Source organism: Oryctolagus cuniculus, chromosome 3 (assembly GCF_051225735.1).
Source record: "Oryctolagus cuniculus isolate XC-2025 breed Fujian yellow rabbit chromosome 3, ASM5122573v1, whole genome shotgun sequence".
Taxonomy (NCBI): Eukaryota; Metazoa; Chordata; class Mammalia; order Lagomorpha; family Leporidae; genus Oryctolagus; species Oryctolagus cuniculus.
In genome coordinates, this window is record NC_142869.1 from 64,294,529 (window position 1) to 64,302,731 (window position 8,203).

Here is an 8,203-nt window from a genome sequence, read left to right on the forward strand (position 1 = left end):
CATTTTTAATCTTGTTAAACACTTTAATCCTAAAAAATGATTATGTCTGGGCCCATGTTCTGGAACAAAGTTGCATTTGTGCCAAGGGGAGACATTCTGGGCTTCTAATTCTTATGGCCCACCAGAGAAATCTGAACTGTTACATTGCACTAGAGCCATAGTTGATGTTTTCCCCATTTAAAAAATGACTAAAATGGCAAGATATTTCACAGGACGCATTCTCCTGGCGTCTCCCTGCGAAATGGCAAGATTCTGCCTGAGAAGCTCCACACTGTGTCTTCAGTTTCTGACCTTCTGCCATTGTTCCTATGCACGGTTAATTGTTGTTAATTTCTAACACATCATTAATTACCTGCCATTAAAGATGTGGGAGATGGAAATGCCCTTCACTCATGGGTGATCACATGAATAAACCATTAATAACTACAAAAAGTATGTTACTTTAAATGTGCAAAGTGAATTGGAGCCGTTCGTGTCTCTGATGGTTGGGCTGTGGCTGAGGACACCAAGGGTGACCTAGTCCTGGCCGAGGAAGAGGCTGACTTTGCTCTCGGTATCTTAATGACTGTAGCATCCGGCCTCAGAGAACTTCTTCTGCTGACAGCTTTCTTATCCTATGCAAAAGAAGCCTAGAGGCGGAACAGCTTCCTCTAATGCCACAGCCCAAGTCACCCACACAATTGGTACTCGGTGTGGAGTTCCTGACTCCCACTCCTGTTCAGTCCACTAGACCGTGCCGGAGGTCAGTGCTGGTGGTGTGGAGGCTGCCACTCCCATCTTCGGCTCTCAGATGGAGCCAAGGCCAAATCACTGACATTGGGATCCTGGTCCTTAAGGAAAAACAATGTGTGAATTGCCATGTAGTGTTGAAATGTTTCACGAAATTCCAATCTTGACAGCTCAGGCAGAAGAGCATTCCCACAATTTTATAGGAACATTAAGAATGATACAGTATACTGGAAAAGAAGGATCGAGCATGGTCACTAGATCATAACCAGAAGAAAATGTTAGGGTATAGAAAAAAGACTCAGGAAAAAAGACTGGGGAAAACTATTTTATGGGTGTAGATTTCAGCTGGGAATTCAAGACTGCTTAGATTCCACAGTTAGCCAACAGACTTGTTGCAGAGATAATACTTTGAACTTACGGGGTTGATGATACCTCTTTCTTTTTTTTTTTTTTTAAGATTTATTTATTTACTTTAAAGTCAGAGTTACACAGAGAGAAAGAGAGGCAGAGAGAGAGAGAGAGAGAGAGAGCTTCCATCTGCTGGCTCACTCCCCAGATGGCTGCAACGGCTGGAGCTGCGCCAATCTGAAGCCAGGAGCCAGGGGCCAGGAGCCTCTTCCAGGTCTCCCATGTGGGTACAGGGGCCCAAGAACTTGGACCATCTTCCACTGCTTTCCCAGGCCACAGCAGAGAGCTGTGGGAAGTGGAGCAGCCAGGACTTGAACTGGAGCCCATATGGGATGCCGGCACTGCTGGTGGCAGTAGCTTTACCCGCTACGCCACAGCACTGGCCCCGATGATACTTCTTTCTATTCAGACTCCTAATTTTTCTAATAAAAATGAAGATTCAGGGAGGATCAAAAGGTCTTTTGCGAATGAGGGAAACAGGAGGACTGGGTCAGCTAGGAGGTTCATAGAGCATTGTGTTACGATCCTCTTCTTCATCTCAAGAGGAAGGCTAACATAGGCTCATCCTTTGCATCTTCCCATTTCCTCCTCTTCTGTTTTTAAAAAGTCATTGAGGGAGAGACTCCTATCTGCTGTTTCACTACCCAAATGCTTGCAGTGGCCGGGGCTGGGCCAAAGCTGGAGATGAGAAGCTCAGTCCAGGTCTCCCACATGTGTGACAGGAACCCCGTCACTTGACATTTCACTGCTGCCTCCCAGGGCTTGCCTTGGCAGGAAGCTGGAGTTTGTGAACAAAACTGAGGCACTCTGAGATGGGATGTGGGTGTCTTTTTTTTTTTTAAGATTTATTTGTTTTACTTGAAAGTCAGAGTTACACAGAGAGAGAAGGAAGTCTTCCATCCGCTGGTTCACTCCCCAATTGGCTGCAATGGCTGGAGTTGCGCCGATCCAAAGCCAGGAGCCAGCAGTTTCTTCCAGGTCTCCCATGCAGGTGCAGGAACCCAGCAACTTGGGCCATCTTCTACTGCTTTCCCAGGCCATAGCAGAGAGCTGGATCGGAAGTGGAGCAGTCAGGACTCGAACTGGCACCCACATGGGATGCCAGCACTGCAGGCGGAGGCTTTACCTGCTATGCCACAGTGCCGGCCCCAGGATGTCAGTGTCTTAACCAATGTATTAACTATTAATGCCTACCCTCTGCACTTGTTCTTCTGGGCTGGCTAATTGAGGAGGTCGGAGGGGATGGACTGTTGTCATCTTCTTGAAAGAGACTGAAAACTAAACCAAGAGGCTTGGGTGTGATATGGGTGGCATCATGGACCAAAGACCAATTTAGAAAGTCTAAATAATGACCTGATGGTAAGAAATCATTTAAACTTCAGGCTCCCCATTCCTTCTCATCTGTAAAATGAGGCATTTACGGTTTAACCACTTTTTTTTTTTTTAACTTTTATTTAATGCATATAAATTTCCAAAGTACGACTTATGGATTACAATGGCTTTCCCCCCATACCGTCCCTCCCACCCACAACCCTCCCCTTTCCCACTCCCTCTCCCCTTCCATTCACATCAAGATTCATTTTCGATTATCTTAATATACAGAAGATCAGCTTAGTATACATTAAGTATGGATTTCAACAGTTTGCTCCCACACAGAAACACAAAGTGAAAAATAATAGATGATTTTTTAAAATGATGATGAAATCAGAGCAGACCTATTGTCATGTTTAATCCCAGTGAGAGTCAAGTTGGGAATTGATAATTTCTTTTTTTTTTTTTTTTTTTTTTTTACAGAGGATCAGTTTAGTATGCATTAAGTAAGGATTTCAACAGTTTGCATCCCCATAGAAACACAAAGTGAAATATATTGTTTGAGTACTCGTTATAGCATTAAATCTCAATGTACAGCACATTAAGGATAGAGATCCTACATGAGGAGTAAGTGCACAGTGACTCCTGTTGTTGACTTTACCAATTGACACTCCTGTCTATGGCATCAGTAATCTCCCTATGCTCCAGTCATGAGTTTCCAAGGCTATGGAAGCCCTCTGAGTTCTCCGATTCTTATCTTGTTTAGACAAGCTCATAGTCAAAGTGGAGGTTCTCTCCTCCCTTCAGAGAAAGGTACCTCCTTCTTTGATGGCCTGTTCTTTCCACTGGGATCTCACTCGCAGAGATCTTTTGCCAGAGTGTCTTGGCTTTCCATGCCTGAAATACTCTCATGGGCTTTTCAGCCAGCTCCGAATGCCTTTAGGGCTGATTCTGAGGCCAGAGTGCTATTTAGGACATCTGCCATTCTATGAGTCTGCTGAGATTCTCACTTCCCATGTTGGATCACTCTCCCCTCTATTTACTCCATCAGTTAGCGTTAGCAGGTACTAGACTTGTCTATGTGCTCCCTTTGACTCCCAGTCCCTTCACCATGACCAACTGTGAACTGAAACTGATCACCTGGAACAGTGAGAAGGCATTGGTACATGCCGCCTCGATGGGATTGAATTGGAATCCCCTGGTAGCTTCCAACTCCACCACTTGGGGCAAGTCAGCCTGAGCATGTCCCAAATTATACATCTCTTCCCTCTCCCATTCCCACCACCATGTTCAACAGGGATCACATTTCAGTTAATTTTCAACACTTAAGAATAACTGTGCATCAATTACAGATCTAAACCAGTCATATTGAGTAGAACAGATAAAAAAAACTACTAAGAGGGATAATGTATTTAGTTGTTCATTAACAGTCAGGGCTATGCTGATCAAGCCACCATTTCCCATAGTGTCCACCTCACTTCAACAGGTTTCCCTCTTGCGGTTTAACCACTTTTTGTGTTTTCATTTAAAAATATTTCAAATAATACAGAAAAGTATAAGGAAGAGTTCAATAAGCACAATTTTTAACATTTTGCCATATTCCTATGCAAGCACTGTATTTGTGTATACACACATACTATCTTTTAAAAACAGGGATGAATATGTTACTATTACATAACATGGGGTTCATGACAATGTTTAACTCTTTTTTTTTTTTTGACAGGTAGAGTGGACAGTGAGAGAGAGAGAGACAGAGAGAAAGGTCTTCCTTTTCCGTTGGTTCACCCCTCAATGGCTGCTGCAGCCAGCGCGCTGTGGTCGGTGCACCGCACTGATCCAAAGCCAGGAGCCAGGTGCTTCTCCTGGTCTCCCATGCAGGTGCAGGGCCCAAGTACTTGGGCCATCCTCCACTGCACTCCCGGGCCACAGCAGAGAGCTGGACTGGAAGAGGAGCAACCGGGACAGAATCCGGTGCCCCGACTGGGACTAGAACCCGGGGTGCCGGCGCCACAAGCGGAGGATTAGCAGCGGCGCCGGCCAATGTTTAACTCTTAAGCCTTAGTAAATAGTTGGATTCAAAGATCTAAATTTCATTTTAATTTCTTCCTATTTTTAACCATTTCTTTTCACTGTTACACAGCATTCTGTGATTAACACAATGCCAAATTTATTACCTCTTCTACTATTAGACTGTTAGACTGTTTGAAGTCTTCCATTAAAAGTAATGCTGAGGGCATGGCTCCATGGTGCAGTGGGTTATTCCTCCACCTGTGGAGGATGGCCCAAGTCCTTGGGTCCCTGCACCCACACGGGAGACCTGGAAGAAGCACCTGGCTCCTGGCTTTGGATTGGCATAGCTCTGGCCGTTGCAGCCATATGGGGAGTGAACCAATGGAAGGAAGACCTTTCTGTCTCTCCCTCTCACTGTCTGTAACTCTACCTCTCAAATAAATTTAAAAAAAAAGTAATGCTGCAATAAATATGCAATAAACATTTTATGCAAATCTCTGTATGTTCTGGTGGAAATTTTTCTCCTGAGTTTCCATTTCCATTTTACCAAATGGTACCAAATTAATCCGCAAAGTGATTATACAGATTTACCAACCTTTAGTCCCTTCTCCTCTACTGTACACTTCTTTGGGGGTTTTGCCCATACACTATATCTAAAACTGGCCAGCAGGACCTAAGTCATTATTCTTGGGCACCCAGGCCCACCAACTTTTCTGTTCCCATGGATTATCTCTCAATCTTCCCTTTTCATCAATGCTGAGGATTTTTTCACAATAGGAGGTCAAGGAGTAGAGTCTATTTTGTATTTTTGTTTTCCCTCAAGCCTTTTGCCTCTGAGCTGTCTTTGTTTCCCGAAGGAGCCAGTCCTTGAAAATAGGCAAGCCTAGAAGAGAACTCTCCTTCTGTTTAATGCTATCTATCACGTGCTTCCTTGAATGAAAGACCAGAGACATCTCTCTCTCTGCTTGAATGAGGGAGGAGGAAACTCACAGGGGGAAAAGAAATGCTAGAGAAAAAAAAATAGGTAATCTCATACAACCTTTATCCTAAATATATTGAATTCTACGAATTGACTTTATTGAAAGATAACAAAATCACATGAAATCTGAACTGTCTGTGAAATCTAGTCTGTAAGGTCATTGTTATAAGAGTCATCATTTCTGCCTTGGAGTATGGAAAAGTATTTCATTATTTCTGTTTTATATGTCCAGTAGGAAGGCAATGATGTAGAAATAGGTAGGCCAACTAATATATGCCCAGGCTAGGAGGAGATAAGAAGGAAAGATTTTGAAGGGGAAGTGTTTGAATGAAGAGCAAAGTAGGAAAGAGACTCACAGTTTAGAAGAGAAGCCAGGGAAATAAGAATGTTGTTTTGATAAGAAATGGGAGAGGAATGTAGCTTGGGATGACAGGTTGATGGAAGGTGATGGATTTGAATTTGGAAGATGTCGATGCCAAGGCATGGTCCTTCTGTTTAAACCTGCAACCAGGATGGACCAACATTTTTCTTGCTTTTTGACGTGGTCCACAGAGATCTCCTAAAATATGATGTGATTTTCCTACCTGTTTTATGTGCCAGCCATCCTTCTTATTCTTCCATGGATTAGATTTCTGTTTATTCAGTGTTGTCTGTTCTCATCTCATTGGACATCTGAGCTTTGCATGTGAGCAAACACGCACAAATAAACCAACAGAAAGGAGATCCCAGATGCAGTTACTTCCCCCCAGGGGGAAGGGACCAACTTCCTTCTGTAGTTTTGCAATTTTACCTCTGAGTATACTTGAATGTGGGCAGTGTGACCACAGACATTTTGTATATTTCAGGAAAAAAATTATTTACTCCATAACTTGGTGAGTATTCTACTTGGGGTTCCCAGTTGGCTTCAGCAGTGGAGTGACTCACAGCTCTCCTTTTTTATGCCTATACATTGTACTTTTCGCCATATCTGAAGTTTTGCAAAAATATTCAGCAAATTTTATCCAATTCCTCTGCTTTCACCTCCCACCGCCCCACCGTACTGATTGCACCCCCAGTTCTGTCCAGACGGAGGGAAAGTAAACAAGGACATTTCCAACCAATTTATTTGAAACAGTTTCTTAAATAGATTGCTCTGGGTTATCAGTGATGTCCTGTTTCTAGGACAAAGAATTATTGCTCTGACCTCATAGTCAGTGGCTCTTTTCAAGGACTTGGATTTAAAGGTTATGAAGAGCTATTCAAACTCATTTATTTCTAGCTCCCTTCTCACTTTTTGTATTGCCTTTTAATGTGTGATGGAATGCCCATTCAAAGCCATAGACCAGTTATAGTAACACATACTTCCAAGATGATATAAAGGAGACTCATCCCTCACCCTTCCTACCAGGCATGTACACGCACAGCCATTGAGGATCAAAGACATCCCGAGAGAAGTCTTCTGGGCAGGCAGCCGACTACAATCATTGGCTACAGCTAACTTGAGACAAATGGCCTATATTTTGTGTTACTCTCTATTCTACATTTCTTCACTTTTTATTGTTTCTCCTTTTTCTCTGCTTTTCCTCCTTTTTTTTCATTATCACATAATGCCATGATATGTTCCAAAGGTCAAGCTTGTTTCCTTCATTTGTTCCACAGTCCATTTATACATGGATACATGACAAACCATCACTCTGCCCATTTCAAGGTCACTGTGGCAATTTTAGGCTTCTGAGTAGACCAAAAGGATGAAGAAATGTGCAAGGCATTTAATGAGTGAAGAAAGGTATTGGAAAAAGGGTAAGGGTTTATGATTTGGAAGAGGGCTCTATTTTCTGGACAAAGAGCTCCTGGATTAGTCAGGACAGGTTGGGTTTTGTTTTAGATAAGAAATCACCTCCAAATGTCAGTGGTTTAGCCCAATAAAAGTCTATTTCTTGCTCATGCTACATGTCTAACATGAGCCGTGGAGGACTCGGCTCCACCAACCCATTCAGGAATTCAGGATATTGAGCACTCTGTTTTCTCAACTCATGATTCCAAGATCAATTCTGCAGGGAAAAAGAGATCTGGAGTGTCTCCCACAGATAATCAAACACGTTGGCCGGGAAGTGAAACGTAGTAGCTCTGCTCACAACACATGGACAGATCACATGGTCTACACAACTGCAAAGGAGCCAAGGAGTACAGCATCTGTGTGCCTGGGAGGGGCAGGTGGTTGACTCTTTGTTGTTCTAGTAGTGTGCACTACAGCCCTTGGGATGATCAAGCTTGAAATGAAGACTGTGGAAAGCCCTAAACGTCTGGCTTCTGTGGTTGAAGGCCAAGTGTACAACAAGTAGTCAGCCTGCGCTTGGCAGCAGCAGGCTGAACTCCTAGCTCCTTCACTTGCAGTTCTGTGAGGGTGCCTTTGGCCACACAGCCACCTCAGGGTAACCTCGTCCGTGGATCCTTGTTCATGAAGGCAGCATTTTTAATAAACTCATGCATGGCCTGTTATCTAATAGAATGTCCATCTTAAATTAATAGTATAATTCATCCTTAATCCTAAATACACCTCTTAACCTACTTCTTTAATTAAGGGATGTGTGGGGTCTGTGAGTCTTGGGTCATTAGGGAGCATAAGTGTTCTGAGCCAAGACTGGGAGGCATCCCTCACCTGTGACAGTGAGCCAGGGTGAGGCTGCCAGGAAGCCAGGGTGTCAAGCATGACAGGACAGCTCCAGCCATTGTGGCCAGCAATAGGACTACATAACCAAGCCCCTCATCTACCACAGACACTTTCTC